Raw genomic sequence first — 10108 nt, 5'->3', positions numbered from 1 at the left:
GTAATATTCAAAAACACACATTTTTGTGTTTCTTTCTTTCTTTCTCCCTCCCTCCCTCTTGCCTCCCCTCCTCCCTTTCTCCATCCCTCCCTCTCTTTCTTTCTCTCTTTCTCCCTTTCTTTCTCTCTCTCCTTCCTCTCTCTCTTTCTGTCTTTCCTTCCTTCTTTCCTTCCTTCCTTCCTTCCTTCCTTCCTTCCTTCCTTCCTTCTTGTAGGCTCTATACTGGGCATGGAGCCCAACACAGGGCTTGAACTCACAACACTGAGATCAGGACCTGAGCTGAGATCAAGAGTCAGATGCTTAACAAACTGAGCCAGCCAGACACCCCTCCAATAACACGCATTTTAAAAGAAAAGATAAAAGTCCCCTGCCTCAAATATACTTTGCTTCCTAAATGGGGAGGTCAGAGAAGAAATGGCTTAAGTGGGAAATGAGGAAATAGGAAGATCAACAAATAGATTTATTAGCAAGACAGTAGGTTCCTAGATATTCTTGGTCTTGCCCTTCCTGATCTTTTCCTCTTCTGGCAAAAGAAATTCTAAATTCTTTTGAATCTTCTTGAATTGGATTTGAAACACTCACTGAGCTAGTGAAATTATTTAAGAAAAAGAAATAAAAGGCAGCCTGACTGGAAAAGAAGTAGACCTGTTTCTATTGGTAGATGACTTGATCTTATATATAAAAAACCCTCAAGAATCTGCCAAAAATGCTGTCAGAATAAATAAGCTCAACAAGGTTGCAGGGTGCAATATCAGTATTCAAAAAATTAATTGTACACTAGTCCTCCCTTATATGAGAGGGATACATTCCAAGTGGATGCCTGAAACTGCAGATAATACCAAACCCTACATATGCTGTTTTTTGCTATACATATAAAGTGTATAAATAAGCCACAGTAAGAGAATAGCAACAATAACAAAATAGAACAATTATAACAATACAGCTTACTAAAAATGATGTGAATGTGGCCTCTCTCAAAACATTGTATGACACTCCTCTTGTGATGATGTGAAATGATAAAATGCCCACATGATTAGTTGAAGTGAGGTGAACGACAAAAGCATTGTGATGTAGTGTCACATTACTACTGACCTTCTAGTGATAGGTCAGAAGGAGAAACACCTGCTTCTGGAGTACTGTTGACTGCAGAAAATGAAACTTCAGATAAGAGGGCAGGTGGGGTACTATAGTTCTTTACACTAGCAGAGAACAATCCAAAAATGAAATTAAGATCACAATGACATTTATAATAGCATCAAAAAGAAAGAAATATTTCATAATAAGTGTAACAAAAGAAGTATAATATTTCTATGCTGAAAACTATAAAATAATGCTGAAAAAAACTAAAGAAGACCTGTGTAAATGAAAAGATACCCCACCTTCATTAATCTAAAGACATATTATTATTAACATGGTAATACTACATACAATGATCTATAGATCCAATGTAATCCATATCAAAATCCCAACTGACTTTTTTTTTTGCAGAAATTAACAAACTGATGATAAAATTCATGTGAAAATGCAAGAAACCCAGAAGAGTCAAATCAATTTTGAAAAAGGACAAAGTTGAATGACTCACATTTCCCAATTTCAGCATTTACTACAAAGCTGCAATGATCAAGACAGTGTGGTCCTGGCAGAACAGGAATGTATATCAATGGAATCATTGTGAAAGTCCATTTATAATCAATTAACTTTTTATAATGGTGTCAGACAATTCAATAAGGGAAAGAATGGTCTTCAACAAATGGTACCGGGACAACTGGATATTCACATATAACAATAAACTCAGATTTCTATTTCACACTATAAACAAAAATTAACTAAAAAGGGATCATAGGTCTATATGTAAGAATTAAAACTATACAACTCTTAGAAGAAAATGTAAGGGTAGATTTTTGTGACCTTGGATTAGGCAATGATTTCTGTGCTACCACACCAAAAGCACAAGCAACAAAAGAAAAAATAGGTAAATGAGACTTCTTCAAAATTTAAAACTTTTGTGGTTTCTCCACCAAGAAAGCAAAAGACAGCCCAGAGAAAATATTGCAAATCATATATCTTGTGGACTTGTACCCAGAACATATAAGAGAGTTCTTATAACTTGACAATAAAAAGACAAATAACACAACTTACAAATGAGTAAAGGATTTGAACAGACATATCTCCAAAGAAGATACACAAATGGCCAATAAGCATATGAAAGGATGATCAACCATTAGGAAAACATTAGCTGTTAGGAAAACAAAAATTAAAACTATGATGAAGGGACAGAGGGAAGTGATTAGTTATTATTTAGTGGGTAGTTTCTGTTTGGGATGATGAAAAAGTTCTGAAAATGAACCATGACGATGGTCGCTTGACATTGTGAATGCATTTAATGCCATTGAACTGTATACTTAAAAATGGTTAGAATGGTATATTTTATGTTATGTATATTTTACCATGATAAAATTAAAAACCATAATGAGGTGCTACTCCACAACTACTGAATGGCCATAATAAAAAAGACAAATAATAACGAGGGCTGGTAAGGATGTAAAGATATTGGAGCCCTCACACACTGTTGGTAGGAATGTAAAATGGTACATCCAGTTTCTCAAACAGCTGAACAGAGATACCATATTACCCAACAATACCACTCTTGGGTCTACATCCAGGAGAATTTCCACACAAAAACCTGTACATGAGTATTCATTGAAGCATTATTCTTAATAGCTAAAAAGTAGAAACAACTCAATGTCCATCAATGAATGAATGAATGAACAAAAGATGGTATGGCCATACAATGGAATGTTATTCTGTCATAAACAACAACGCACTACTGATACATGCTACAACATGAAAACAATATGCTAAGGAAAAGAAGCCAGCCACAAAAAACCACATATTATATGATTCCATTTATATGAAATATCTAGAGTCGGCAAAACCATGGAGACAAAAAGTAGATTAGTGGTTGCCAGGGCTGGAGGAAGAAGGAATGGAAAGTGACAACTACTGGCTAAATTAGTGATAATGATAACACACTTAGTAAGTATGTAAATTATATATCAATAAAGCTGTTATTTTTTTTATTATTATCATCAAGTGGAGTGCTGGGTAGACATGACACTTCTAAGAGTTTAACACCCTACAATTATAACCCTGCTAAGTGCATTGAAAGCAAATATTTTAGGTTTGGAAAAACCACACACCTGACATACCCCTTTCTTGGCCAGAGGCCACTGTTCATCATTTCCAAGTGATTCACATCCTTTTGCCCTGATCTCTTGCTCTATGTAAGAAGGATCAGCTAAAAGAAAAGAAACATAAGCATGTGTGAGTTCCCTTTCAATGTGTCAAGAAAACATTAATGATCATTCATGTGACTCACTCCTTCACTCATCCTTGGCTTTGGCAAAGGCAGAAAGCCACATACCGAGAGAAATGAAGCCAAGCAAGACATAGTTTTGGTTAGCCTACCTGGGCCAGAGAGAAAGAGTGCACATTCATACTTTGCACAGAATGTGCATTCCATCTCCAAAGAGCCAACGACAGAGAACTCTGGGAAATGGATCCTTTTGACAGAGATGCAAACAGTCCTAGAAAGATTTAAATTGTAAGCACCTGGGTTCCGGCGAAAAGCCTCCACCATGCACTGTGTGTATAAAAGACAATAAAAACTACTTCATTAAACTAAGCAAGGTTGGTACAAAATGGAGTAACAAGAGTAAACAAGAGCCACTTGAAATTGTAATGTAATGTAATAGTAATGCTGTTAAGCATTATATACCACGTTAGACGTTTTTTTCTTAATAATACTTTTAAACAAATAGGACCTAAAAGTAGTTTTAGGTTATTGGAGAGAGGTAAGAAGTACTAGTCAACTTTAAGAGTTTAAAGAACTTTTTTTTTAATTTTAAAAAAATGTTTATTTATTTTTGAGAGAGACAGAGAATGAACGGGGGAGGGTCAGAGAGAGAGGGAGACACAGAATCCAAAGAAGGCTCCAGGCTCTGAGCTGTCAGCACAGAGCCCGATGCGATGCTGGAACCCACAAACCATGAGATCATGACCTGAGCCAAGTTGTATGCTTAACTGACTGAGCCATCCAGAGGCTCCAAGAGTTCAAAGAACTCTTTTTGGATCTGCCTCCCCAGGCAAGGGCAACAAAAGCAAAAATAAACAAATGGGAACATCCAACTGAAAACCTTTTCCATAGCAAAGAAAAGCATCAACAAAACAAAAAGGCCATCTACTGAATGGGAGAATATATTTGCAAATGATAAATCCAATAAGAGGTTAGTATCCAGAATACATGAACATTTTATACAACTCAACACCCATAATCAATCTGATGAACAAATGGCCAGAGGATGTAAAAAGACACTTTTCCAAAGACCTACAGAGAGTCAACAGACATATGCAAAGATGCTCACCATCACTAAATATGAGGAAAATGTATTCAAAACTAAATATGAGATACCACCTCACACCTGTCAGAATGGCTAGTATCAAAAAGATAAGAAATAACAAGTGTTGGGGAGGATGCCAAGAAAAGAGAAAGCCTGGTGCACTGTTGGTGGAAAGGTAAATTAGTATAGCAAATATGCAAAACAGTGTGGAAGGTCCTCAAAAAAATTAAGTAGAAATGCCATATGACCCAGCAGTTCCACTTCAGGATGTTCATCTGAAGAGAACAAAAAATACTCATTTGAAAAGATATATGCACCCTCATGTTTCTTATAGCATTGTTTATAATAGCCAAAATACAGAAACAACCTAAGTGTCCATCAATAAACAAATACACACAGAATACTACTCAGCCATTAAAAAAGAATGAAATTCTGTCATTTGCAACAACATAGATAGAACTAGATAATATTATGCTAAGGGAAATAAATCAGAGAAAGATGAATACTGCATGATTTCACTTATGCGTGGAATCTAAACACCACAATGAGCAAAGAGAACAAAAGAGAGATTTATAAATACTGAGAACAAACTGGTAGCCTCTAGAATGGGTGGTGGGTGGGATGATGGATGAAATAAGTGAAGGGGATTAAGAGGTACGAACTTCCAGTTATAAAAGTCACAAGTATGTAAAGTACAGCATAAGGAATGTAGTCAATATGATTGTCATAACTTTATATGGTGACAGATGGTAACTACACTTACTATGGTGATCATTTCATAATATATTTAAATGTCGAATCACTCTCTTGTACACCTGAAACTAATCTAATACCATACATCAACTACACTTCAGTTTAAAAAAAAACAGAGTTTAAAGGGTGTCTGGGTGGCTCAGTTGGTTAAGCATCTGACTTCAGCTTAGGTCATAATCTCATGGTTCATGAGTTGGAGCCCTGACAGGTCAGAGCCTGTTTGGGATTCTTTTTCTGCAACCCCTCACCTCGAAATAAAGAAGTAAATTTAAAAATTAAAATAAAAAAACTTGAGCTATAACTTTGGGCAAATTACTTAAGTTCTCTGAGCATCAATTTCCTTATTTCCAACATGAGGATAACAAGAGGATGGGCCTCGTGGGATTACTGAGAAGAATTAAAGGAGGTGTGGGGCAGGTGAGGTGCTGAGCACACAGCCCAGCACATAATAAGTACTCCAGTGAGAAAGGAACTGTCTTTAATGACTTGATTTTTTAAATTTTATTTTAAGTTTATTTATTTATTTATTTTGAGAGAGAGAGAGAGAGAGAAAGAGAATGAGCGGGAAAGGGACAGAAAGAGAGGGAGAGACAGAATCCCAAGCAGGCTCCATGGTATCAGCACAAAGACCGAAGCAGGGCTCCACCCATCTCATGAATCATGACATCATGACCTGAGCCAAGAGCAAGAGTCACTCAACCTACTGAATCACCCAGGTGCCCCATCCAGCTTCCTTCTCTTCTTCCAACAAACCACCTTCTATTTCAATCCTACCATGTTTCCCAAGAGCAGTCTCATTGCTCCTCTGCACATCCGAAAGCTTAAAGTTTTCTTTGACTGTCTCTCCATTCCCTACATCCAAAAACTTTTTAAATTCTTGTCAGCTCTTGCCTTCAATCTGTCTCTGCTCTCTGACTCTCACTGTATTGCTAATGGCATCTCTGTTATCTAAGCTCATTGTGATCTCTGATTGATTTCTTAACCTGCATGTCTTTCTGCTACATAGTGGATCAAAGTTAGATATCAGTCCTGACTTAAGGCCCGATCATTGTGCCTGTTCAGTTTTCTCTCCCACCATTTCCCAATATAAATCATTTGCTTCATTCTATTTTAAAAATTGGATTATGTAAATAATAAAGCTTAATACTTACTTGAATCAAATTAATTTCCTTATTGTCTGTCACAAATACCCAGTTTTGTCTAGCCTTAGCAAATTTTATTTTAAAAATTATCATTTCATAAAATTTCTTTCTTTTGATAAGCAGTTGACACATGTTAACACATGATAGCACATGTACAGACTCAGGTAGCCAACACTATACTCAAGACAGAACATTTCCAGCATCCCAGAAAGATCCTTATTGTCATCCCTTCTTCCTGCCACCCTCCCCACCCCCGATAAGTCTTGTGTTTATGCTGACATCACTATATAGAATGTTCATATTTCACTTCAAAATTAAATGGTAATCATCTATCACACAAATTCCAGATGTTCGTGAAACTCCTTGTGATTATGTCCACTCCCTGTCCAGTCTATCCAGCTATTGATTCATTCATTCATGTATTCAACGTTGATGAAGCAATTATGTGACAGACACAGCATTAGGTGTAGGGAACACAAACCTGGGTCAAAGAAGCCTCCCAGCTTTGAAGAAGTGGAGATAATAAACGATTTTTGATGAATGTGCATGTATAGCAGGAATGGTACATGTACAAGGTTCAGTGATAGTGCAGGAAAGGGGATATCAGGTGACAACATTTGAATTGTATCTTCAGAAAAAATAAGTACCTTGTAAACAAGGAACCCATGTGTGCTATAGGGGCAGATTCCGTTTATGGGAGCTAAAGTTAATAATGCATTTTGGGTTCTCTATTAAGAAGGAAAGCAACTTCACAAATATAAAAGTAGATAAAATTTCAAATTTTCAAAAGCTGCTAAATACCATGAACATCACAAATTCATGTTGTTCTATTGCTGTTATTATTATTCCTGAATTAACTGCCTAACCCACTTCTATGATACTTTCCCCCCTATATTTTGGCCCCCTAGTCTGACTGATTTTATATTTCTGCAGACAGACCGGGAAGACAATTCAATCTTTCCTGTGTATGAGTGAGGGACATCTGTTTTTTGTTACTAATGGTTTTAGAAGTTTCTTTTGGTTTCATAACTTTGTTATCAGTCATGCCACATCTGTAACTTGCTTTATGGCTTCATGCTCAAGCAGAGGAAAGCCTGAGAGGCTCCCCATTCCCTGATGGTGACCCTGGGTTTGGGGTAGGAATGCAAGGAGGAGCTTGAGTCATAATGCCCCCCAAGCAGAGTGGAGTGGCTCAGAGTCCAGGTCTTCTCCAGGGGGTCAAAGACAGAGAAGGTAGAGGCGCAGTGAGGTTGCCAGGGGCAAACTGTCACTGAGGTCTGGGCAGATGGAGACGTGGGGGGTGGGGGGCAGCACACTGGCTCTTACTGTGGTCCCAGTACCACCACCCTCTGATGCGACAGTACTCCTTGGCTCAGGCTCCTAGCTAGGCGGCTCCTTCCTCCCCGAAGCCTGAAGAACATTCCAAGCTTTGGAAGGTACTTGTGCAAACAAGAGGCTGGAGCATAAGCCTCATGTCGTCATTGCAAATCTGCCTCTGTGCGAAGCAAGGGTGTTTAAGATAGCAGGGCATATTCAAAGAACTGAAAATTGTCTAGTATTGCTGGAGGAAAGCTGAGAAGTCTGAACTTGATTCTTTAGGCAAAGGGAAGGGAAAAAAGTTTCAAAGCATATAAAAGAAGGGGTCAGATATATCCTTTAGAAAAGATAATAAGAGAGGCACATGGGTGGCTCAGTCGTTTAAGCATGTGACTTTTGATTTCAGTTTACGTCATGATCTCATGGTCATGAGACTGAGCCCTGCAGGAGGCTCTATGCTGGGCATGGAGAATGCTTGAGATTCTCTCTCTTCTTCTCCCTCTGCCCCTCCCCTACTCATTCTCTCTCTCCTCTCTCTCTTTCTCTCTATCAAAATAAATAAAGTCTTAAAAAAAAGAGAGAGAAGACAATCAGAGAAAGTTACAGGATGAATTAGGGGAAAGTCTTGAGAAGGTGATTTTAATAGTCAAGGAAGGGAAGAGCAAGGCCCAACAGAAGCAGGACCAGAGATGGAAATGTAGTAACAATAACAATATTATGAACATTAATAAAACTGTCATTTATTGAGCACCATGCCAAGGGATTTTAGGTGTCCTAACTTATTCAATCCTCTCAGATCCTCAGAAAACAGATGAGGAAACTGAGACTTTCAGAGATTAAGTAACTTGTTTGAGGTGGGAATGAGGACACAAAGTGGCTGTATCCAGAGCCATGGAAAATGATGACAGATGAGATCTGGTGGTAGAGCGAGACAAAAATTTATGTTGGGAAAGGAATGGGTTAAGGTGGCTAAGAGGCTACAAACTGAATCAGGCACTATTTTTTCCCCTTCTCTTGATTCTTACAGCAAATAATTTATATTATTCTCTACATGTTTCCCAGGCCTTTCTTCCAGCATGAGAGAAATCTATTTTGATTTCTGTTAAATGTATTGTCTTACCAACCAAATCATAAACTCCCCGAGTACAGCTTATTTAGGCTGTGTATCATATATTCAGTCAACAATTACTGGATGCCTACTGTGAGCCAGACCCTGGGCTAAGCACCAGGAATACCAAGATGAATGTGACAAGATGCCTTTCCGTTATGGCTCAATGGGAGTGATAGATAAAAGGTTTCTATGTGACATCACAGGGCAACCTAGAATTATGAACAATAAAATCTGAGACCATAGAGCAAAGAATTCATCTACATCCACCTGAAGAGGTCATGAAAAAATTCAAGAGCAGTGATACGTAAACTAGGGATTAGCCTACACACTAATGAATGGTTCATTTGATGACTATGTCGTAGATGGGCTTCCCAGCCTAATGCAGAGGCCAGAGACGTTAGATGTTTCTGCCAAAAGACAAGAGGTGGAAAAGAAGCCTAGTGGTATATGGTTGGAGATTAAGAGCAAGTAACTATGAAAATTACCATTAGTGGCCAGTTTGTACTTACATGGCTGCCTGGACTGAGGCATGGGATGATTCAACCAGGGTGTTGAAAACAGGAGAAGATGTGCCTGCCTTAGATACATTATAATTCCTTATATGCATGCCCTTTTCAATAGGACTTTGCTGTTCTTCCCATCAAGGGTGGATTTATTTCTTCATTGTTTGAATCAGGGCGTGGCCATGTAACTAGCAAATAGGTCATTAGCAAATGGGATGCAAGCAGAAGCTTGAAAACTGCTTGCATATTGGAGTTTACATCTCTTACTGTACTCTGGGAACTCTTCTGTATGAACAAGCCCAAGCTAGCCTTCTGGAGGATGAGAGCCCTAATGGACAGAGGCTCTATCCCAGCCACTCCTAAATCATTCAGACATCTGACCAACACCAGCCTAAATTACCCGGCCTCAGCTAAGCTGACCTAAGTAAGAAGTGGCCCATAAAACCCAAAGGAAAGAACAAAACAAAGAAACAAACAAACAGAAAACCACCACAGGGTAGTGAGAAATTATAAATGTTTATTGCTTTAAGTCACTAAGTTGTGAAGTGGTTTGTTACACAGCAAACGCTAACTGATACACTGCCCTACTTATTCTCTTTATCATGATCACAATCAGGGTTATGGACATCAAACAGCAATTATTCACTTGTATTCTTTCTTTAGACTTTAGGAGGGTCAACCAGTGACTGCATACAGCTAGGTAAAAATAAATCTGCCAAACCTGGATGCTTCTTATTTGGTTCTATGATTCCAATACTCTTATAATATGTGAGTGGGCATAAGGAATCTGCTGGGCCACTTACCAGCTCTCTTGTCTCCTTAGCCATACCTTTAATGGAGATGCTGAGTTTTATGTAGACTCAAATACAAAATAACGGCAAA

Source organism: Prionailurus viverrinus, chromosome A1 (genome assembly GCF_022837055.1).
Source record: "Prionailurus viverrinus isolate Anna chromosome A1, UM_Priviv_1.0, whole genome shotgun sequence".
Taxonomy (NCBI): domain Eukaryota; kingdom Metazoa; phylum Chordata; class Mammalia; order Carnivora; family Felidae; genus Prionailurus; species Prionailurus viverrinus.
Note: the sequence above shows the minus strand (reverse complement) of the source record.